Below are 24,775 nucleotides of genomic sequence, written 5' to 3'. Positions count from 1 at the left end.
TTACAAAAACACCAATTCTAAAAGATTAATGGACCCCTATGTTTACTGCGGCATTATTTACAATAACCAAGATATGGAAGCAACCTAAGTATCCACTGATAGATGAATGGGTAAAGAAGAATGGAATATTACTCAGCCATAAAATAATGAAATCTTGCCATTTGTGACAACGTGGATGGACCTAGAGGGTATTATGCTAAGTGAAATAAGTCAGACAGAGAAAGACAAACACCATATGATTTCACTTAAATGTGGAATCTAAAAAAAAAAAAAAAAAATCAAATGAACTAACATAACCAAATAGAAACAGACTCATACATACAGACAGCAAACAGGTGGTTGCCAGAAAGGGGGTGTAGGGGGAGGAGTGAAATAGGTGAGGGAGATTAAGAGGTACAAACTTCCAGTTACAAAATAAATGAGTCATGGGAATGAATGTACAATGTGGGAAATATAGTCAATAATATTGTGATAACTTTGTATGGTGATCATTTTGTAATGTTTAGAAAGATCAAACCACTATGTCTTACACCTGGAATTAACATAGTGTTGTAGGTAAGTTATACTTCAACAGAAAATTTTTTCAAATAAAAATTTTTTTAAACTTTTATAATTTCTTACATTTTAACCTTATTCGCATTGGTACTAGAAGTGAAATGATCACTTACTATGCTTTTCAAAACCAAGCTGATTTTACTTAAAATCAATGTGAGTAAAATCAACTTGGCTTTGAAAAGCATGATGAGCTTAGAGAGAACTCCCTTCAAAAAGTTTTTTATATTCTTTCACTTTAGGAAAGTAAGATCATTTAACAAAATGTAGAGTAACTTTAATGTTTAAGGACTCCTCAATCTTTGGGCTCACATATGTTCCTGTGTATTTACAATTATCTCAGATATGGGGGTCATTAACACATTGGCTGTGACTTTGAAGCCTTGGCTATGAAGTTGTACTTCTCCCATTAGCAACATCTCACATTCTTGAATGGCTACCTCTGAATCCTGGTTTTAGCTGATTGTGGCAATCTGGGTTTCATTACTTAAGAGAGATAAGATGATATATTGGGCTGGTTCCCACTATCTCAGAATAGCAGTCTTAAGCATTTGGAAAATGTGAACACAAAAGTATTTAGGGATTTGAAGAGTGTAGGTTATTTGCTGACTGGGAGAGAAAGAGCAGATTATCACCCAAATGATTTTGATATTGGGTTTTATCTTCCTGCAACAAGCAGACTATAGTCTTTTGCCATTTACCACAAAACTGTGGACTTACTCATATCTCTAGTATCTCTCATTTATTTTTAGCCTCATGTTTAGTTAGCAACAGTGGAATCTGTGTGCCAGCATGTTTTTAGCAAATATTGTCCAGATCTGCCTGTGATTTTAGCTGCTCATGGCCATGTAGCAATACAGAGCAGGAAAAGTGATGAAGAGAAAAGGAGCTCTCAATGAGGGAATGTTCAGAAAGGTTTCATAGGTTAGAGTTCAGATGCATCTATGAATTTCAGTTTATTGCACCTTTTCTTTTATCTCTTACAGTACTCATGTCTGAAGAAATGATCCTGGAAAAGAAGTCATTTTGGATTGTCTTATTCATCACATGGAGAGATATTCTTAATAGCCAAAGGGCTCATATTTTACAATCTTTATTTCTAAAAAGACAGACCTCTATTTGCAGCTACCAAACACTGCTCGACTCCTAAGAGACAGTCTTCCCTCAGTAGTGACTAGAGCTCACACACATCAGAATTTAGCAGATGCTATAGTGAAGGTCAGTATTCAGGAAGCCTGGATAAGCTGTGTTTCCCAGGTGAGAGTTTTCTGAGCAATTAAAACTGCATTATTGAATGTAGCTTTCACTTGAGGTACCCATTCTGGCCATCCCTCATATGATATTCTACATTTAAATCAGACCACCCAAATGGAATAGAAATGTGACCAGCAGTTATTGGCATAGTTGAAAATATAAAGCCAGAATTGAATGGCCCAAGAGATATTGGCTGTTTATACTGTCTGCTTCCTCATGTGCATAAATAAAAGTACCAAAGAAAGGAACAGAAGGCCAGATAGAACAGCTGGAAAACTGTATGACAAATCTACAGTCCATTCACCTTCTAATTTCATTCCAGTTCTTTGCACCAACCAATTCCAGTTCTATTGCACTACACAGGCTTACGGAAGACAGTCATTATCTTGCTCTGTAACACTAACTCACATTGGGGTGAAATAGGCAGTGAGATTGCAGGAGGTTACAACAGTTGAACAAAGGGAAGCCAGTCCAGTATATTTTTTTCTTATCTGAACGGGCATTTTAATGTCACTGAGAACAAAAGAAATATCTTCCTCTTTCTTTTTCTTACCTCGGACCATCAAGGAAGGCTTAGAAATGCTATTGTAATTATGGCTTACATTTCATCATCTCTTGACACTCTGGAGAATATAGAAAATGAACAGATAATGTTTTACCTTGAAAGACTGAAATGGAAAAAGCTTCTGTTTATGGGATTTCTCTGGAATGTAGTGATTTGTGTGACTGCAATCACAGAATCAGCTAAAATAGCATACGAATTCTCCAATGTCTTCTTTCTGTCAAAAGGAACATTTCCATAAAACTACCTTTATAGACTGGAATGGCTGTCTGCTTTCCAAAAAGAGCTCTAAATAGCTATTAAGCAACCAGTAACTTTAGCTAAATGTAGAGCAATTAGAACCATTTTCAAAGTTTTGAAAGATTATTCTAACCTCCCCCCTTCCTTTACCAAGATTAGATGGAATCAAGAAAATAAGTGGCTTGGAGATGACTGAGACTGAAGCATGTGGTGGAAGTTTCCTTTGAGACATAAAGAAGTCAGCTTTATGTTTGAAAGTGAAATGCATCTTTACCTTCAGAGCAATTTTTGACTTCTTAATTATTATGATTAAATGGGGGGAATGGGGTGCCATAATCACAGAATACCTCCCTATTTAAAAACAAAAACAAAAACACCTCTCAGGTGCAGAGTTGAACTAACCCTATTTGCCTATGCAGAGCACATCATTATGCATCCATGCAAGGCTCATCATTTTTTAATTATTTTTCTCTACTTAATTCCTTATTCCCACTCCCATTCTCTACACTATAGTCCCCTTCTCCAAAGTGCCTGATATGTGTCCCTATGTATGAATAGATACTTATAAATCTATACTGTGTGTGTGTGCTAACTCACATAATGGCATTGTTGTATAGATATTGTTTTGTTTCTTACTTTTGGGACAACACTATGCTTTTAAGATCTACTCCTCTTGCTCTATGAGCATCAAATGCATTGTTTCTGACTACTGCATAGTCCAGGGTGTGCATCTGTCACTTTTTCTTTATCATTCCCCAGTATGGACACTTAAGTGACCTATAACTCCCCAACCCAATAAGCAACACTGTAATAAATACCCTTGTACTGTCCTTCATGGATCTGTAAGAGTGTTCCCCTAGGATATGGATCCAGGAGTAGGATTTCATGGTCACATATGCGTACCTAATTTTACTAAGTCCTCTAGGACCTACTCTAGTTCTCTAGGACGGCCAGGACAGTTTACTCTTCCATCAGCAGAGCATGGGACTTTTTGTCTCTCTATATTTTCATTAGTATTTGATGGTATCTTTCTAATTTTGATAATTTAATGGGTATAAAGTAGTATCTTATTGTTTTAACAATGTTGAGATATTGGCATAGCCTTTTGGGGCAGGTTGAGTACATTTCGTTTGTATGAGGGTAGTTATATTAGGTAGGAGCCTGTGGTTGCTTCAAAATTTGAGAATGGGGAAGAGCATGTACAGATGCTGAGCTGAGGGGTATTGGAGGTAGACGTAGATGCTCAGCTTAGTCTGTTTTGTCAGCCCTCCCAATGATTCTGTGAACTATACATACCATTTAATAAAACCCTCTTCTGTTCAAAATAGAGAGGGTGCTGTTGCCCGCAACGAAGGAGGCTGATCTATGCAGTAATTGGTACCATCAGTGGTTAACAACCCTCAAGGAATAAAATGGGAAATTAGGATTGGCTATTCACATAGATTAAGTTTGAAAACAGTGAGAATCTGGTTCCCATTATAAGACAGGTCACTGCAGGATTTTATCTGCAGACTTTTAGTTTTCCATATACATTTTGGAATAGATTTGATGAGAGCCTCAAAAATACTCTAGGATTTTTATTAAAATCATATTGAGTTTATTGAATGATTTTGAGATAATTGATATCATTATAATATTGTTGTGCCTCGGTGAACATGGTATGGTTCTCTAGTATTTCCTTATTTTATGCCCTATAATAGTATTTTAAAAATTTCTCCATAAAAATTTTGTAAGTTCTTGTTTGATTATTTGCACTTCTGGGGGATATTCATTTCTCCTCTAGTTCAATAACAATCCTGCCTTGATATCCAGGAAATTATGAACTATACTGTAATGTTAGCCATTATAACCACATTATACAACCACTATAAAATACAAATGGAATGGTAGAAGAAAAATAATAAAACTGTTTATTATGTATAAACATATACTTTCCCGGTTTTTAAATGCTCTTGTGGATGATGCCTGGATTTCTAATGTATTTTCTGGTATAAAGAAACAGTATGGGGGGCTTCCCTGGTGGCGCAGTGGTTGAGAATCCGCCTGCCAATGCAGGGGACACGGGTTCGAGCCCTGGTCTGGGAAGATCCCACATGCCGCGGAGCAACTGGGCCCGTGAGCCACAATTACTGAGCCTGCGCGTCTGGAGCCTGTGCTCCGCAACAAGAGAGGCCGCGATAATGAGAGGCCCGCGCACCGCCATGAAGAGTGGCCCCCGCTTGCCACAACTGGAGAGGGCCCTCGCACAGAAACGAAGACCCAACATAGCCATAAATAAATAAAAATTAAAAAAAAAAAAAAAAAGAATTTGGTCAACAACCTTTAAAAAAAAAAAAAGAAACAGTATGGGTGAAGGAAACTTGCTACAGTCTTATTAGTTCTGTTTCTCAGTTGATTCAGCTTTTAAAAAAAAAAAATGTAGATAATCTTATCATTTTCAAATGATGACTGTTAGTTGCTCCCCTTTCAATCTTTAACCTGTTACTTACTTCATTGCCATATTTTGCTGATCAGGACTCCAACACTATGTTGAGCATAATCAACGTTAGAGAAAGTCTATTCTTGCCCCAGTCTTGAAGGGGATGCATAAAAGGAGAAAGTTGAAAGACTTAGCAGTCTGGCTTCCCAATTTGCCACCAATCCCCTCCCTGCCACCTGCCCATCCCTGTACTCCACAATTCTCCTTTTCTGAGAGCTGTTTCCCTCAGTTGCAACTAATAGTTCTTGGGGTGTGCAGTGGGAGAGAGGTTGGGGAGGTGGAAAAACGCAGGGCCTGCTTAATTGTCTGTATTTTATTCCTCCCTGTCTTCCCTGGGCTCAAAGATTATGGTTGTGTTACTCACACTAATCTGGGCTTCTCTCTTCCTGACTCAAGTTGCGACAGAGGAAGCAAGACCCATTCAGGGCTCTCCTTTACACCCATGCTATCTTCCATCTGTGGCTCCTTGCCCCTTCCCTTCCTAGGCTGTCATTTCAGGGGGAACCTGGAACCCAGCGAACTTCTGTCTCTCCAGAGACTTCTCAGTCTTCTCAGTATTCAAAGAAATCCATCATTTTCTCCCTCACTTCTGTGGCATCTTTAGGATTGGATTTAGCGTAGAGATCCAGAACTTCTTTCAAGTAACATCTTACATTTTTCTACCTGGGACTGTTGTCTACAAATGAAAACAACAGAGATGAAACTGATTGACAATGTAATTAGGATGTACTCACACGACCTCCTATGGCCTCTTGTATGACCAGCTCTGAAGCATTATCTATGAAATACTGCAGAAGCTGGCCAAAGACTAGAAAGGAAGCTGAACACTAGCCCATAACTCTGCATACCTTGAGCTAAAAATAGATTTCTCCAAAAGCTGGTGTCATAATCCTGAAAGGCATATCCCAATCCTTCTTAGAGGGAGAATAACAGGGGAGCTGGTTGCAGCTGAAGAGGAAGAGGTACTCATAGTCTATTCCCACGTGACTAAGATCTAACTTTTAGTCTATGGAGCTAGAGGTTGTGAAATTGGGTAAAAGAAGAAGAGAATGTGGCAACGGACAGATCATAGTGCAGAAAAACGGTGGCCAGACATCTTTGCTTTTGAACACCAAAAGCTGAGAGAGACATACTCCCAAGGCAAAGAAAACACATCGATGAGATGGCACTTAAACCTCAAGCAAAGCTCTGGCCTGCCCATCTCATGCCTCTTGCTTCATCTTCACATTACTCTCTAATAGGAAATTAGTACTTCTCAAAGATAAGCAATGATCTGAAAAGTGCTGACATTGGACTTGTGCACAGATATGAGATATAAGTGGACAGGCGGAGGGGAACATAAACAAAAGACAGATTAAAAAACTAACCTCACAAACAGGAACTTTTAAAAATGAAGACATAATTGAGGGAATAGTTCATTATCTCAAAGCAGTTACAAATAATGGGCCATTCCTCACAGACTTTTGCCTTTGGAGTCCCTCATTTTATGGAACTCCAGGTCATCTTTCTCTTGCTGGATCCACATTTGCTCCAGGGGGAATGCTCTCCTTGCCCAGTTCTTGGTGGGAGCCTTGTTACTTCCCATTCTCAGGCTTTCTGCCCCTTCGTGGGTGTGAACCAGCCACTGGTCCAGTGTGTCTGCCAGCTGCAGGGCACATATCAGACCCTTGAAAAGTCCAAATGATGTTGACCTCCCACCTCTCCCATCAAATTCTCTTTTGGAAGTAGAAGAGTTACCAAATAAATATTTTGTATGAAAAGAAATGGTTACATGTAAAATTTGACGTTATGTAAGCAAAATATAACCACAATTGTATGAATTAAAAAACCAGAAGGATTCTTATTTATCTATAGGCAAATAGATTTTTTCCATAGCATTTACCTTTCTTTTTTAAAATTGTGGTAAAATATACATACCATAAATTTTACCATTTTAACCATTTTTAACTGTATAGTTCAGTGGCATTAGGTACATTCCCATTGTTGTGCTACCATCAGCACTGACCATCTCCAGAACTTTTTCTTCTTTCCAAAATTCTATCCATTAAACAATAACTCTCAATATCCCTTTCCCTCCAACCCCTGAAAACCATTATTCTATCTTCTATCTTAATGAACTTGAGTACTTTAAGCACCTCATATAATCAGCCTTCAACATTCTTTTAGCATTCATTTAACATTCTTAAAATCAAATAAATCACATTTTATAAGGGTCTTATACTTGTCTCTACTTTGCACATTCTTATTTTCCAAGCTGATTCAAGCAAGATTCATTTTAAGCCATAACTTGTTTGGATGTAACCATGTTACATTGTTTTTGTTTTTTGTTTTTCCTGGGATGAATAAGGAATATCTCTAAACTTTAATGCTAGTAAAAAAAAATATTCTATATAGAGAAATAACACTGAAGGAGAAAGTGAGGAAACAGAGTTACACACAGAGAAAAGGATCCCAGAAAAGATCCAGCTGACAGAATTCAGTGACTCAGTGGGTTGTGTAAGTTTAATTCAATCAATAAGTAAGTGTACCAGTTGGTTTGAAACCATAGGGCTGAACATATATGTCCTGGACTGAAATAGAAGGCAAGGTGTTTGGCTTTGGTTCACCACATAAGCACATTCATTATTCAGAAAAAGAAAATATAGTCAGACATTTGTTCTGATTCTTGGTTTGGAAACTTTCAAATGCTGAAATTGTTAAGAGCCAGTAAGATAATATTCCTGAAATTTAAAATTGATTCACTGGCTCTTTGTAACAGATAATGACTTCATATTTATTATTCCAGGGTTGCATTTTGTAATTGAACTTTGCTTAGATAAAATTCTGAAAGACATCATTCACTAATCATCAGTCCTTTAATGAATCTCTACCATGTTTCAGGTGCTGTTGGGCACTGGGGAATAAAAGATACTATATTCAAATTGTTCATGAGGGAATAGAAGACAGATAGGTAGATAGGTAAGTAACTAGTTAGATAGCTAGCTAGCGATAAGGGGGAGGAAAAGAGGGAGAGCCATAGGAAGAAAGAGAGAGAATGAAAAAATAATGTGGCAAATTAAGAAATTTAGGTAAAGGGTAAATAGGAGTCCTTTGTACTATTCTTACAACTTTTATATAAGCACAAAGTAATTTTTTAAAGGTGTCGCAAAAAGAATAAGAAAATAGAATATATAAGTGACCCTAACTGTTAATTTAGAAAGTTGTGTCATGAAAGGGTCTTCCAATCTTATTTTTTAAAGGAATGATTCCTCATCATGTTAATGGGTATTTTGAGAAAAATGGTGTTCCGTGGTAGTCAGTTTGCAAAAGATGTACTATTCGCCTCTCCTAGATAGTCTAGTGTATATTTTAGCATATTCAAGGATCAGAGAAGTCCCCTAGGAAAGAAAGCCAACTACTTTATTCTGTTTAACACAGGATATCCCAATGTATTTGACCATAGAATTCTTTTTTTTTTAGAGTAACACATTAAAATAGAGATTTCAGAAATACCATTGTAGGATAAGGAACATTATCTTAGTTTGGATGCATTCAAATTCACGTGCAAGGAAGCTACTTGTAATGCTATACGTGTTGCTGGGTTTATGCAGATACAGTTCCAGTTGGTTCTCAGATACTTTGTGCACAGGTATAGACATGTGGTGCCCCTTTAATTAGAAACTCTTACCCTTAATGTGGTATTTATTGAATCTCATGCTGAGATAAATAGTTTTTGTTTACACAATTTCCCAGGGCTAACTATCGAGTTTTTAGAACAGCCTTTCACTAAGCTTTAATGAGTACAATTAAATGAACCACTAAGATAAAACAAATCATCAATTCAGCCACCTATCGTGAATCAGTTGATCTTGGAGTACATGATGTAAATGTAAGATCATTGGCTTCTTGCCTGAGATTGCTAAAGGCAAGATTACCAAATAATTTCTTCTTGTTCCCTTTCCTCAAAATTCCTCAAGAGTAGAGGATGACTTTGGAAATGTAACATCAGGTTTTTCTCTTCAGCAATAATGAAACCCTGGTTACACATACTCTCACTCTATGTTTCTTTGGTAGAAAAAGGTTGCATTTAATACTTTGAAAAGTTCTAAGAAGCAATTAAAAATAATTTTTCTTTCATTGAAAAAAATTTCAATAAAAATCTTGAGTAAGATGTCTTATTTCTTAAGTGACAAAAAGACTTCGTGGAAATGAAATTAGAGAATGCTAATTTTTTTAAGTGCCTAAATTAAATGTGCGTTCAGGTGTTATTGATTAACTCCAACATTCTGCTTCCTTCTGTATGTACATTTAGGACAAATGGCCAACACTGTAACAAATTGGAAAATAGTAATTCAGATTTATAAGGAATATAATGAATTGTCTCCACAATACTATGTAATTGCTAATAATTGTAAAAATATTTCCTAACTAAAGTAGGTTTTCTTCATAATTATACTTGTAATTTCAAAGAACAGAATATAGTGATTCTTAACGAGCAGGTATCATCTAATAGTGCACCAATTCTTAGTTAATTAATTGACTACGTTGCTAAAAAAGTAAGTTCATTAATGTAAAACATTAAATAGATAAAAGTAGGAGAAAGATGATGCCAAATAGACAAAGCTTCAAAATGTCAAGCTGTCATTTTTCATGATATTCCTAACGGGCATATTTCTTCATTGTTCTTTACACCTATGCTCAGCACACTATGTAGATTGTCATTTAACCATGTTAATTAATTATCTTGATTTCTTTGACTAAGTACCTTGTGCCTTAGATTATATGAAATAATAAAAAGTAAGAAAAGAAAGACAGGGCTTCCCTGGTGGCGCAGTGGTTGAGAATCTGCCTGCCAATGCAGGGGACACGGGTTCGAGCCCTGGTCTGGGAAGATCCCACATGCCGCGGAGCAACTGGGCCCGTGAGCCACAACTACTGAGCCTGCGCGTCTGGAGCCTGTGCTCCGCAACAAGAGAGGCCGCGACAGTGAGAGGCCCGCGCACCGCGATGAAGAGTGGCCCCCGCTCGCCGCAACTGGAGAAAGCCCTCGCACAGCAACGAAGACCCAACACAGCCAAAAATAAATAAATAAAATTAAAAAGAAAGACAGAAGGACTAAGTGAAGATAGACAAAGAAGAACCCAACATCCCCGGCTGACCCAAGAGACAGTTTTTGTATTAAAATATAAAATGACATAATTTTTATTTCTGATGATCGGTTGTTATGTGGAAAACGCTTAGTACTTTTTCTTGGTTAGACCAAAGGTAGAGAAAATAAGTTTAAATTATTTACAGAAGAACTACAGGTTAGAGTTTAGTTCAATTCATTAAAACATTTCCTAATCACCTATCATTCATTCATTCACTCATTCATTTAATCCTGGAATTTGTAAACTACAGCCCCTGGTCAGCCACCAGGTTTTATAAATAAACTTTTACTGGAACGAAGCCTATGCCTATTCCTTATATTTTCTCTGGCTGCTTTCACACTAAAACAGCAGAGTTGAGTAGGTATAACAGAGACTTTATGGTCCACAAAGCCTAAAATATTTACTACCTGGCTGTTTACAGAAAACGTTTTCTGACTCCTGACTTAATCAGGCATTTAGTCATTTGTTATCATTTAATAAGTGTTTTGCAGAATCTTACAGTCATTGGTCTCAGTGGTAAGAATAAATCAAAGAACATTCAGCGGTAGTCTGTGCACCCATGAAGTTTATAGTCTAGTGGAGGAAACGATTAAACAGCAATGACATCAATAGTGTGATCCAGTCTAGAAAAGGGAAAGTAAAGCAAATTATGGGAACAAAGATCAAAGGCACCAAACCCTAGAATGGAGAGGGGTAAAGGAAGGATGTTCCTGGAAGGAAATGATGTCTAAACTTAAATCTGAAGGATGAATAGGAGTCAGTCAGAAAAATAAGACCTGGGCTGGGAGGAGAAGGAAAGAGTCCGAGGTGGCTTGTGAGTGTTACAAGGAGAAAGTCACATGCTGTGTGTAGGGATAAAAGAAAGTGTGGCACGGGTGATATCCAGTCTGGTCAGAGCAAAGACTTCTAGGGAAAAGAGGGAAAATGAAAGCTAGAAAAGCAAGAAGGACACAGATTATGCTGAGTCTTATAAGGAGTTTATTCTAAGGAAAATGGAAAGCCATGGAAGGCTTTAAATTATGGGAAAGATATGACCATATTAGTGTCTTAGAATGATAACTTAGATTTCATCACGGAGCTTGGAGGGAGCTATTGTAGAGATAGGATCCCTGGCTGTGGCCAAGTGAGGAGACTGGCAAATCCTTTCCCTGAAAAGCAACTATAAATCTGGACAAAATAGCCTGAAAAAAAAGAAAAATCCTTTTTCAACCGTCTGGAAATGAACAAGAGCAGGTAACAATCTGAAAAGCATTTTTACTTAAAAATCTGCTTAACCTCCTAGGTAGAAACACTGGGAATCTGTGATGCTCTGGCCCCGGGGCTGCTCTCCCCGCCCCCCCCTCGCCCCCCAGCCCAGTTGACAAGGAGATTTTCCAGAGCAGGGCAGGTCTTAAAGACCAGCAGCTTCTCTCTGACTGGCGAAGGGGCTCCCTCAATTTGGTGTGGTGGGAAAAGCCCACGCCCAGCAGTGTGGTCAGTGGAAGTGATAATCACAATGGTGGTTTGAGTAGGGAAGGCCCACACCTCTAGTAGTCTGAGGTTGCAGTCATCATTGGAGAAGGCGTATTTCTTGCTAGACTGTGTGAATGTGCAGCAGACACTGGAGAAAACCCAAAGTAGTGACAGATGCCTGGCCAACCCCGGAGCAGAGCACACGTGCAGAGGAGACACAAAAGGGCCCAGCAGAAAGTAAAAGTCTGGTCATACTTGAAAATGGCATGAACTTTGAATGCCACCTCCCTTATCCACATACATATCTATCAGCAGAGAACAGAAGCCTTACTGGTTTGAAGTGGTTGAGCACAACCTCTGTCCAACCTAGATCTGACTGAAGCAATGCAAACACAGGGGTGACGTCAAGGAATAAACACAAGACTATTTTAAAAAACAAAAGACCATAAGCAGAGACATCAGCAATCACAAACCACAGAGGAGACAGATTTCACAGACCTAGCCAGGTAGATTCCTAACAGAGAAATAAATAAATTAACAAAACTGCAACAACAACAATCTTCAGGGGGAAGAAAAATCAGAATCCAGAACTGCTTTAATATATTACCTATAAAGTCCAGGTTTCAACAAAAACTACTAGACACAAGAAGAAACAGGAAAATGTGACCAATACTCAGGAAACAAAGTAGTCAATAAAAATTTGTCACACGTCACTGAGGTACGAGTTTTGGCAGTTCACAAGGTCCAAGAAGCAGACCAAGTTGAGATCAGACATGCCAAGAGATTCACTGGGAGAAATGCCTGAGAAGGATGAAGGGAGAAGGGAGCCTTCAGACCGCAGTGCAGATCTGCAACCTATGAAATGAGGGAGGGAAAGGAGGGACTGGGTAGGAAGATGCTTAACTGCAGTGCAGTTCTGAGAAAGTCTCGGCGATACCAAAAAGTCTCTGAGCAAAGAGTGCCTAACAGAGGAGGCCAGCATTGGGCTGGCTCAACTCTGGTACCCACACTACATACACTTAGTTATTGGCTGGGAACAACCCGAGCGAAGTGTGGCCTCAGTGTGAATAGAGAGATCTGAAGATGCAGCAGCTCAAACATAAAATCTTCCATCTTCCCGTAATACATCCACTCCTGCACACTCACCTCCATCAGCCTCTTCATTCTGTTTTGTTCTCCTCTTTGGCTTGCCAGAATAACTCAGGCCTTTACACTTTACTTAGCATCAGCCATCACTTTCTCTAGCCTTCTAAGACCCACCTGACAGTGAGTTTGCCTGATCTTCTGGGGCCTCACCAGAGTATTAAATGATGTGTCATAAGAGAGAGCCCCAAAGTTAATGAATTCTTGCTTAACCATTCTTTTGTTCCAGCCCTCTTGATCAAGCACTCTCAAAATCCTGGGCTTCCCTGGTGGCACAGCGGTTGAGAGTCTGCCTGCCGATGCAGGGGACACGGGTTCGAGCCCTGGTCTGGGAAGATCCCACATGCCATGGAGCGGCTAGACCCGTGAGCCACAACTGCTGAGCCTGCGCGTCTGGAGCCTGTGCTCCGCAACAAGAGAGGCCGCGATGGTGAGAGGCCCGCGCACTGCGATGAAGAGTGGCCCCCGCTTGCCGCAACTAGAGAAAGCCCTCGCACAGAAACGAAGACCCAACACAGCCCAAAATAAATAAATATTTAAAATGTTAAAAAAAAAAAAAAAGTCCAATTCTAGGGGTAGTCCTCTCATTCTTCATGGTACATGCTAGCTTCTTCTTAAAACTCTTACAGATTGTAATTTCTTCCATTCCTTATCAGCCCCAGCACATCCCCAGCCAGGTCCTGTGGAGATTTAACCCTAGTTATCGCTCCAGCAGCCAGGAAAGGAAGTAGGAGCAGCTCCTGAAGGGAGCACCTGTTGCCTTGCTTGCAGCAAGGAGTGACAGCTCCCTCTCAAGGAAGGGTGGGCCACCTCTGCAAGCCCTGAGCATTCAGGGTCCCAGGTTTTTCCAACCGGGGCCCTGGCTTGAGCATTTAAACATCGCCAGAGCTCTTGCCTCTATCATAGACTCTCTGCTGCTCAGCTGTTTTTACTCTTCCATTTCAGAAGATAAAGATCCCTTCTTAATTTGTCAAAGAGGCCCTCTGGCTCTCACAATTAGCCTTTAATAGCTTGTTAACTGCTCTCAATTTCTCATTATCCCATCATAGGACGTCAATATAGCTTGTTAATAATAAGGCAACTCCACTCTTCCTAGGCATTAGTCCCCAGTATCTTTCACATGCCAGAATCACTGCACTGTCGAGAGCATTTCTCACCACTGGGACATTTTCCAGGGTCACCGCTGGGCAAATCTTCAGTGGGCTCTCACCTTGTGCCAGACACTTATCATGCCTTCCCCACTCCACTCATGAAACAGTTCTTTGTGTTGGCCAGACAGTGAGTGAGCCAGACCCAAGCCCAATCTTACTGTCAGCTTTCTCAGTCCCCACTCTTGATACCACCTGTCTCCATTTAGGACCTCCAAGAAACAGACACTAAGGTGTATTACACATTCGAGATTTACTGGGGCAAGGATAAAGGGATGGGAACAGGAGCAGGTATGGGGAACCTTCAGGCTGCAATGCAGGTGCAGGTGTGACTCTTGCAAAAGGAGAGAGGAAAGGAAGGATTGGGTAGGAAGAGGCTCAGATCTCAGGGCAGTTCACAGAAAGTCTTGGCAAGACTGATGGAGCCCCACTAGTGTGGGGCTGCCCTGAGCCAGAGGTCAGGGGCAAGGGGTGGTGACCTTTGAGCACAGGTGAGAAAAGGTGACCATTAGAAGTGTCCTGCATCAGGCAGGCATGGCCCAGTTCAAGCACCCATACCGTGTTCAGTCATGGGCTCAGTCAGTGGCTGGGAGCAGCGAGGGAAGCACGGCTTGGGTGTGATTTCCATGTGGCTCTAAGCTGTAAGTCAACCGCGACCCATAGCAGTTCCTGTTGAATGATGATGTGGGCAGTGCAATTCCATCACTGCTACCTGTGTCCCTCCCCTGGATTTCTGAGGACCCCTGGACTAGAGTGTTTGTGTTCAAAGGTCTCCTTTTGTTTTGAATTCCTGCTCCTAGTTAAGTACTCTATCTCCTTCAGTGATCTCACTACCACTTCCGGCTTCCTCAATGCCCTCTTGGCATCTATGCCCCAAATTTGAAGACCTCCATTCCACAAAGTAGCCCTATCACAGTGCTATGATAGGTATCTGACATATGAAAGATTTGGTGATAATGGGGAAGATTCCAAGAGAGAGAAAGGAAGAACTTAAATTTTAATTTTAGATGTCATCATGTTTAAAGTCCACTGGCCCTTCTCTGCCACAAGGAATTTCTTATTTTTTTTCCCATTCATTTCTTACCTTGGTCTCAATTCTCAAAATTCCCTTTCTCCTGGGTTGTCAGGAAGGAAAAAAAATCACCATTCCTCTCTTTTGCATCCCTATAAGTAGTGTGTGGCCAATCTCTCTTATATCTCTACTGTTATCTAAGACGAGGTTCTGGTGTCTAATCGGGCATAACCAAAAATGGGTTAATTAGGGTGTTTATAGTAAATATTGTAGTCAATCCTGGATTTATGGTACTTTCTCATATCTTAGTTTTGGCTACTTCTGACTATATTTTTATTTGTTAACAAATTATTAAAAACTCAATCTTAGATTAAACAGAAGGTTATGAAAAACCTAATGCAAAAATATAAGAAAACAAATAACGATAACCCACAGCCTTTTCTATGCAATTCCTTATCTCAAGTTCGTTTTCCAATCTACTGATATTTTTATCTTTGAAAATGTTCAGTAATGTCAAATGTACATAAAAAAAGACTACGTATCAATTTACGAACAGATGTAGGCATGTAGCCAACATGTATAAAAGGAAAACGGTTTAAGGAGCTGATTCTTTGATGTGAAGTTTCTTTTATAAGAATTTTTCTTTATCTCTCCCTTAATAAAAAAAAAAGTAAGAGCCTAGTTCAAAGCACAATCAGTCTTTCATGGTAAGGACAATGGATGGAAGCAATTTGAAGCAAATGCCCTTTGATTAAATAGATGACTATTTGACTTCTTAATAAATAATCAACATCAAAATGAAAGTCTAGAAATTTTCAAGTTCACATGGTTATGGTTTATTTTAGCAGAATTGAAATGGTATACGCACTTTGAACTCTATAGCTTAAATATTTTAAAAAGACTCCTTGGAAATAATTTTAAAATAACCCAACTACATTCATTCACTAAAACATGGAAAATTGAAAGCAAATTAAGATCCCAAGAATATATATTTGCCTTTCAGCATCACGTTGTACCTGTACTTTTGATTCCAAAACTGCCCTGGCATGTGTTTGTTTTGAAGTCAATTTTGATGGGAGAGGCATGTGCTGCAGTACACAGATAAGGAGGAAATGAACCATGGAAGAAAAATCTATTAGTTTCAAAACTCAAAGAGAGTAACTGCCCCAGCACTGCATGTTTCTCCTTTTTCCAGTTTAAAATTTTCTCTATTCCAAATAATGCCATATACAATTGCCCCAGTTTTGAACCAGCTTATTCGGCACTTGTACTAGTTGGTTGGTACAAATAATTTTTTTTTCTTACCTACAAGTTCCAAAGAAAAACTATCATTTTTCACAGGTGTTCTCTGCTGGGATGCCCCAGCAATGGCAGCTCTGGTCCTGCAGCAGGAAGACCGGTTGCTCTTCTATTGACAGTGCCTGCTGGCCCTTCCTTCCATCCTGGTTGTCCCTTTAAAAGTCAGAGTTGTGTTTTCTTCCCCAGGGTCAGGACAAGGTGTCCTTCTCAGTGAGTTGGAGATCCTTTCTCCTTAAACACACACAAAGCATAAAAATACAAAACAATAGTTCTGCCACACCCAAGTTTAATTCTCATTAAGTAGTTCTCTAAATAGGCGTTAGCAGATTAAAAAAAAAAAAAGACTCTCTGTGCAGCACATCTGCTCACAATCTACTTGTCCTTTGCTTATGGCAAAGAAGAGAGATTTCTTAAGTGATGCAAATTATTGCAATAAACTATTCACATCCACCCGGAACCTCAGAATATGATCCTATATGGAATAGGGACTTTGCAGATGTGATTAAGGTAAGGAGCTTGAGATGACATCATCCTGGAAAAGAGAGAGCCCTAAATTCAATGATGAGTTCCCTTATAAGAGACAGAAAAGAAGACACAGACATACAGACAGAAAGCCATGTGAAGACAGGGCAGAAACGAGAATAATGTATCTATAAGCCAAGGAACACTAAAGATTGTCTGCAGCCGCCAGAACCTGACAAAAGGCATGGAACAGATTCTCCCTCAGAGCCTCTGGAGGGAACCAATCCTGCTGACACCTTGATCTCAGATTTCTGGCCTCCAGAAGAGTAAGAGAATAAATTTCTGTTGATTTAAGCCACCAAGTTTATGCTAATTTGCTATGGCAGCCCTAGGGAACAGATACGGTACATAATTATTTATACACACACACACACAAACACACTATTAATATCTTGGAAAGTTTCCCTAAGGATCAGCGGCTCTCACTGAAGGCCGTACTGCCCATATGGAAATATATGATGGTGGTGGTTTGGGTTTCAGGTGATTGGAGGATGTTACGGGCATTGAGTGGGCAGCATTCATACTGGTCCCACACAGTGAAACACTGTTCAGCCTTTTGCACGACCTTTCAATAGTCTCACCAGTCATTTATGTAGGTGGAAAACTGATTCATAATTATTTGAGGCAAGAACCTAATGTTGGTGAACACAAAGTATTTTTTGCATAGTTTCAATATACACGCATTTCCTGAAGTTTTCAGGAAATACAATTACTGTAAAGTGAGGGAAGTTTGCATTTTCTTTTGTTTGAATCATACTGATGCAGCTGTGTTGGTCTGCGTTTGTAGATTCTGCCTCAAAGCATTGACTGTACTATCTTACCTGCTAATTTCATTGTGCCTGAAGATTTACATAATTAAATAGATATTGTATTAATCAGGCTTCTCCTGAATAATATGAAGAGATTTATGATAAGGGATTGAGCTGCATGATTATGGAAGCTGAAGAGTCCCAAGATCTGCAGGGTCAGTTGGCAAGCAGGAGACCAAGAAGAGCCAATGGTGCAGTTTCAATCTGAAGACCAGGAAGAGCTGATGTTTCAGTTCCGGTTTGAAGCAGGAACAAAACCATGGCCTAGTTTAAAGGCAGCCAAACAGGAAGAAATTGCTTCTTACTCAGAAGGAGGTCAGCCTTTTTGAGCTATTCAAGCCTTCAACTGATTGGATGAGGCCCACCCACATTAGAGAGCACAATTTTGTCACTCAGTCTACTGATTTATATGTTAATCTCATTAAAAACCACACTCACAGACACATCCAGAGTAATGTTTGACCAAATACTTGGGCACCTTCTGGCCCAGTCAAAATGACTTATAACATAAATCATCATAGATATTAATATATAAGTTGTTTACTATTTCTACCTCACATTTTAATTAAAACAGTATATTGGTTTCTAAAAATATAAGTGTATAAGAAGGTTATGTTATTTATGAATTTCATTTTCAATAGTAAAGAGGTCGTTAAAAAATATTCATTACAAAGAGGAGTCACTGGCTATTACAGGGCTGAGCAAAACTAACCTAGGTGTGCTGCATTCTGTCGTGATGGCTTAATAGTTCTCCATATATGGACACACAATGATACATTGAATTAATGAACACTTGGGTTGTTTTTTTTTTACTATTACTAAAAATCTCATGGAGAACACCCTCATACATGTATCTTTGCACATTTTACAATATTTCTGTATAATAGATTCCTCAAGAAAGAATTCCTCGGAAGAGTATGCACATTTAAAATGTTGATAGACACTTTAGCAGTGGGTTTCAAGACAAGAACTCTTTCTTCAAGGGAAATTATATACTGTGGATGAAAACTGTTGCCTGCCATATCGGTAAACAAAGAATGTTGCCGCCATCAAGCCATCAGCCATTGTAGCCACCCCCAACCGTGCATCCTGAGGGGGTTCAGGATGGAGAAAAGCAGGCTACTGGCCCTAGAGGGTTAAGGTGCATATCAAAGGAATGATTTCAGTGAGCCCAGACTCTTGCCTCCTATGCATAGAAAAGCTCGCTAGAATCATTTACTTGAGATGTCTAGTTTTCTTTCATTAACAGTAATCTTTTGATGGTCCCACTACCTGGTTTTTGTTGTAAAACTCCTATATATACCAGTTCCTCCCTTACCTCTTCAGGGCAGTCCCTCAGAGCTGTCTGACAGGCTGTCTTCTGGGCTTAAGTCCTCAGTCTTGCCTACCAGATAAAACATAATTCTCAGCTTTTAGGTTCTGCATTTTTTTTTTTCAGTCGACAATACCAAAGACTATAAAACAGACATAAGTAGAGCTGCTTTTGAAAAAGGGTAGAAATCCAGAAGCCCTGCCCATTCCTTTCTTGGCCAAGGCAGTCCCTGGGCATCTCCACAGAGCTCCTCAGGCTTCAGGAGCATAGCTTGAAAACACTGGCCTGAGATGCAATTTATCCCTTTCTTGGTGGCTTAGGCTTTGTAAGGCTGGTCCTCCCTGTGAGACTCCTTGATAGCTTCTCCTCACTCTCCCTGACATTAGGTTGTTATCATCAGGTTAAGTGTTGGCTCATTTATCAGTTGTATAAGGCCAACCAACTAGAATCCCCATGCTGCCTTCATTATTATTATTTACTTTTTTGAAATGTTTTAAATACATGTACTGAAAAGTCCATAAAAGGTAAACATGCAGCTTAATAAAACAGCATAATGCATATACCGACATAGCCATTACCCCAATAAAGAAATAAAATAGCACCCCAGACACAACCACCACACTCCTCACCAAAGCTAATCACCGTACTGACATTTATAGTTATCATTCCCTTGTTTTTCTTTGTCCTTTTACTCTAGCATATACTGTATATGAGTAAATACACTATAGTTTCTTTTTCACCTGTTTGGGAACTTCATATCAAAGGAATAATATAGTATGTATTTTCTGTTCTTTGGTGCAATACTATTTTTGTGAAATCTGTACATGCTGGTGCATATGGCTGTAGTTTTTAAAAATTTTTATTCCTATGTTGCATTTAATTCTATGAATATACCACAATTTATTTATCCATTCCATTGTTGATGAGCGTTTGGTTGTTTTTCAGTTTAAGGCTATTATAAATAATGCTGCTAAGAACTTTCTTATACATATCTTCTGATTCCCATAGTCTTACATTTCCATTTCACATATTACTGGAGATAAAATTGCTGGGACATATGATATGAACCTGAGCTTTCCATTCTAGGTTGTTTTACTTATATAAGCAAACAACTCTACTGCTTGGTTTTAAAAAGTATTTGTTCTGTAGATTACCCGATAACCATGTGTAACTGCAATCATCATTGTCTCAGGTATCTTCCGCAATATTTTATAAAATGTCAGATTGTATGGGGTTTCTTTTGGGGGTGATGAAAATATTTTAAAATTAAATAGTGGTTATGGTTGCACAACTCTAAATATACTAAACCCCTCTGAATTGTACACTTTGAAGGGATGGATTTTGTGGCATGGGGATTATACTTCAATTAGGTTGTAATAAATAAACAAGTTAAAAAAACCAAATGACAATAAAAATTCAGGGTTGTCGCTGGCAGAAGCAGTGTAATGGGGGACTCTCTCTCCCTCCAACCATCCTACCAGGAATTATGTGTGAAGGGAGGGGACAGGCAAGGAGCAGGAGAATGGGATGGAGACGTAACGAAGGAGAGAGGACAGGATGAAAGTGGTAGGTTTAGACGGTAGCTTAGGAAATATTATGGTAGCCTGATGTATGATTTGATTATGGGAAATGAGGACAAGGAAATGGAATAGAGTTGATGGAGTACTATAAGCAATGACTATGTTTAAATACACATGATTTTCTGATCTGCACGTATCAGCTCTCCACATACCAAAAAGTGTTAATATGTTCATGGAATACATGAGGGAAAGTGAGTTGCAGGGATGGAACTCAGGGTCACAGGGCTAATATATAGAGATAAAAATAAGAGTAACATCCTAGCTAACACTAGTATTTCATATTTATTTTGTATTTATTATAAGGTTTCAAATCCTGGCTATACCACTTACTATCCGTGTAACATTGAGCAAGTTACTTAGCTTTTCTTGACCTTACTTTCTTCATCCAATAAGCTACCATTGTGCATTTCAGTTCCAGAAACGGTGTCACGGGAATTGCCTTTGTCTTCCCACTTTAAAGGAGGACGCACAGTGGCAGATATGCCAGTTAGAAGGCGTGCACACTTGCCCCGCTGCCCACACACACCCCTGACACAACCACATTAATGAGGTAAGACTGTTGGCACCAGACAGGAACATCCCGTGTGTCAAGAGAACACAGAAAACTGCCTTTCTGCTTGAAACTAGAGAAAAGGGAAAAATAATGTCTCAACAAATCATCCTGTCACACAAGCATCCTACTAACTGAAGAATTTTAAGCAGTATAACTACAAAAGCCCTTGCTCAAATTGTGTGGTATTCTGTGCCTCTTAAGTTATGGAGTGAGAAACAATTTTTTAAAATCTACAAATGATTCTTTGAAATAACATCTTTTTATTTACACGTAGGTATTTTTGGATAACGTGGGGAATAGCTTGTTTTGGTTAACAAATACGTAACACAACTTATACATCCGTTTTGTTCATTGAGAAGGTTTGGGGACATGTAAAGAGCCCAGAAAATTCCAACAGGCTGTTGTTATCAAATGAATCCGTACGGCTTCTTCAGCAGTTGAATATCACTCTCTATTAACACTTTTCTTCTATAAATGAAGGCCTTGTTTTATAACTGGCCTGGATGCTTCTGATTTTATTGGAACTATACTAAGAAGTTGGTTTGCTGTGAATTCCTTCCTTGTGGCTAAATGTGCATGAATTCAATACAGCATCTGAGCCGACACTAGGTCTCACACCACCCACGTCCCAGGTGGAATTAAATGTCCTCGAGTAGGCTGCTTTGAAATTCTAGTTTTTAAAGCACGCTTTTCAGAGCAGCAAAGCACAAATGACTGTGTGTATATTTACTGCACTTTATGCATCCTGTGTATAAAAGCTGTATTGAGCATTTATGAGGGTTCTCCTCTGAAAAATTGCAGATCATAATAGAAAGTATGTTTTTGCATTTTTATCAGAACCTCAGACTCCAATAGACTGAGGACTTGATGGAGCCAAGAAAGAAAAAAAGGGAGCTGCTTACCACAACATATAGTGTTCCTGGCACAAACAGATCTGTTTCATTCACTCAGGCCTTGAGGCACGGGAACAAAAGAACCTGAGCAGTTCCAGCACCCTTTGCCCACATTTGCCCATGCCCTGCCGTTTTTCTCCACAGAGAGCAAGGGAAGGGAAGAAGTGAGGCAGGCAGTGCCCATGAGTTCTGAAAAACAGGGTAAAGGGAGATGCTGGGAGCCCTTTTCATCTTTTCCCATGAAATATCTAGTACATTTTCCTTGACTTTCAAATTTTAAAATGGCCGTACATCATTCACACAGCAGAGGTCTAATGATAATGGCCTCCAAATGTTTGCATTAAGTAAGTTGATTTATTTCCAAGGTAATCTAGAAACAAACATTGGCTGTGTTCATTGTTTGAAAAGTGTTTAACTATGCCTGATTTCCTCCCAACTGCCTACATGTAGCAGTCAGGGGCCAACAAGGAAACCACTTTACCATTTTTTAATAAAGTGATATCAATGCAGGGAATTGGGTACAAGGGTGACAGAAGAGCTGGAAGCCAAACAGGAGGTAGCATGGCAACCGGAGATGAACAATGGCAGAGAGAGCCAAAGGCTGTTGTGGGGTTTTCAGAGCCCAGAGCCAAGGTCACAGGACAGTAGCTGGCACCTCAATGGACCTGTCCGGGGAGGGGTGGGGGGAATGAGCCACAGGGGATATGCAGCCGTGCTAGAGAAACACCCAAAGCAGAGAGCAGTCCTGTGTGCTCCCTTCCTCCTGCAACCCCCAGCCTCTCACCAGTTCTCACGTTGCCCAAAGCCAGAAGCCAGTGGACACAGGAGGCTGGGAATCAGCCTGTAGGCAGGGGTCAGCCCCACTGCTATAGAGAGCAGAGCAAGGGAAGAGAAATGAATCTGAGGGCACACTGAGATCACATCTTCCTTGGTCATTTCTCTGACTTCCCAAACTAAAGAAAAAAATATATCTGAAATGAAATCTCTAGCTTATTGGACAATGGGAAAGACTAGGTGCTGAAGGCTGCAGCTACCGAAGAAACTCCGCCTTACCCTGACCTATGAGCTCAATACCTCCCACCTATGGTAGCATCAGTCTCTACATTACTTCCAGCCGAGGCTCTAGACAATGGGACCCACTGCACACTCATACAGGGGAACAGTTGCCTTTGTCTTGATTTTCTTGACATTGTTTCTGTATTTTCTCATACATATTCACACAGAAATGATTATGCAGCATTTTATGAGCTGTCACAAGGGAAAATGGCTGTGGCATGAGTCCACGGCTGACAGGGTGCTCTTGCCACCTGTCATCCAGAGCTTTGAAGTGCAGGGAGAAAAAAGGAGAGAAAATAAAATGTGAATGGGTGGTGAGTTACATCTCCTGACTTTTGGGGAAGTAACTAGAGTCGAGTCACCCTTGCCTTTCTTATTCTTTTCTTCTCTTTCTTAAGAAGAAATAAATATATCTAAGAGAAACATTCTGTCTATCTAAGGGTGGGGAACAAGAGCAGTTAGAAGAAAACAGCTGGAATGTATCCGCAAAAGGAATGGACAAAAACGCTCTTTCTGTGCCATCAGTGAATCGCTGCTGTGAGAAAGCCAAAATAGCAACTTCTTTACCGCCAAAACAATTCTCCCTGAGGCCAGTTCCCAGCTTCCCATGCATACCCAGGACACTTCCCAGCTGTTTGGCAGTGCTGAGTGCTTCTTGACTGACCAGAGCCTCAGATCACAATGGAAGCTGCCATGTCTAAGGGACCTTCACATCACATGCAATGGAGGGGCACAGGGGGTCTGGACAAGTCCCATGGAGACAGGACACTACACGGGTCAGTGTGAATAAAGAGAGGAAACTATTGTCTTTAATATAAGTGGCATTACTGGCACCTATTGAGCACTTTGTATATGTCAGGCTCTCTGTTACCTTGCTGAATCTTCGCAAGAGCCCTCTGCGGTCACCATTCTGATTTTCCCCATTTCACAGATGAGGATCCTGAGGCTTGGAGGTTGGGTTATTTGTCCAGTGTCACACAGCTAGTAAATGGAGATTTGAGACTCAAATCTAGGTCTGTCTCTCTCCTCAGACCCGAAGCTCTTCATCACCATGCTATTCTGTATATCAACTCTAACGGAAACTCCGTGGACAGTTTGTATGTTCAGTGCAAACAGGCACTGACCTCTTCACCCATGATTTATGGAAGAGATAGTAAAACAGAATTGTTACTTGTTTGTTCTCTCTGTGTAGTTTCTGAGTGCAAATAGTCAGTGAATTCTTCCTATCTATTTAGTCTAAATGACTGAGTCATATGATATCTGCTGGTGTTCTAGAAGCGTGTATGTTCCGAATCTCTCCAGCTACCCAAACCCTAGAGAAGAAATGCTCTATTCCCGCAACTTTTCTTCCCACACCTTCTCAGCTGAAATCACCAAAGACTGGAATCTTTAGGCTCAGATCCTGGCCAGTTCTGGAGTGACTCCTAATTTCATCTTTAGGGAGAGTCACATATTATAACAGTGTTTTGCCCTGGATCCATCATACCTGTGATGAGTACTACTCATGCGGGTGCCCACCCAGCCCTCCTCTTTTCCAGCCCATATACGTAGACTTTGCTTTCATCTCTGTTGCATTGCTGGAGTCCAGCTAGCTCATCCCTACTGTGTAGACCCTTCTCCCTGGAAGTTGACCCTGTCCTTTGGATTCTTACAACATTTATAGAAGTAAAACAGCATGGGATGACAAACACATCGCACATATGCTGCCCATTTCCTTTCCTGCACCCACAGAGTTAGGGTGATCATTTGTTACCTAGACCAGGACCCTTTGGGAGTGAAA

The sequence above is a fragment of the Balaenoptera musculus genome, chromosome 2 (assembly GCF_009873245.2).
Source record: "Balaenoptera musculus isolate JJ_BM4_2016_0621 chromosome 2, mBalMus1.pri.v3, whole genome shotgun sequence".
In the NCBI taxonomy this organism is placed as follows: domain Eukaryota; kingdom Metazoa; phylum Chordata; class Mammalia; order Artiodactyla; family Balaenopteridae; genus Balaenoptera; species Balaenoptera musculus.
Note: the sequence above shows the minus strand (reverse complement) of the source record.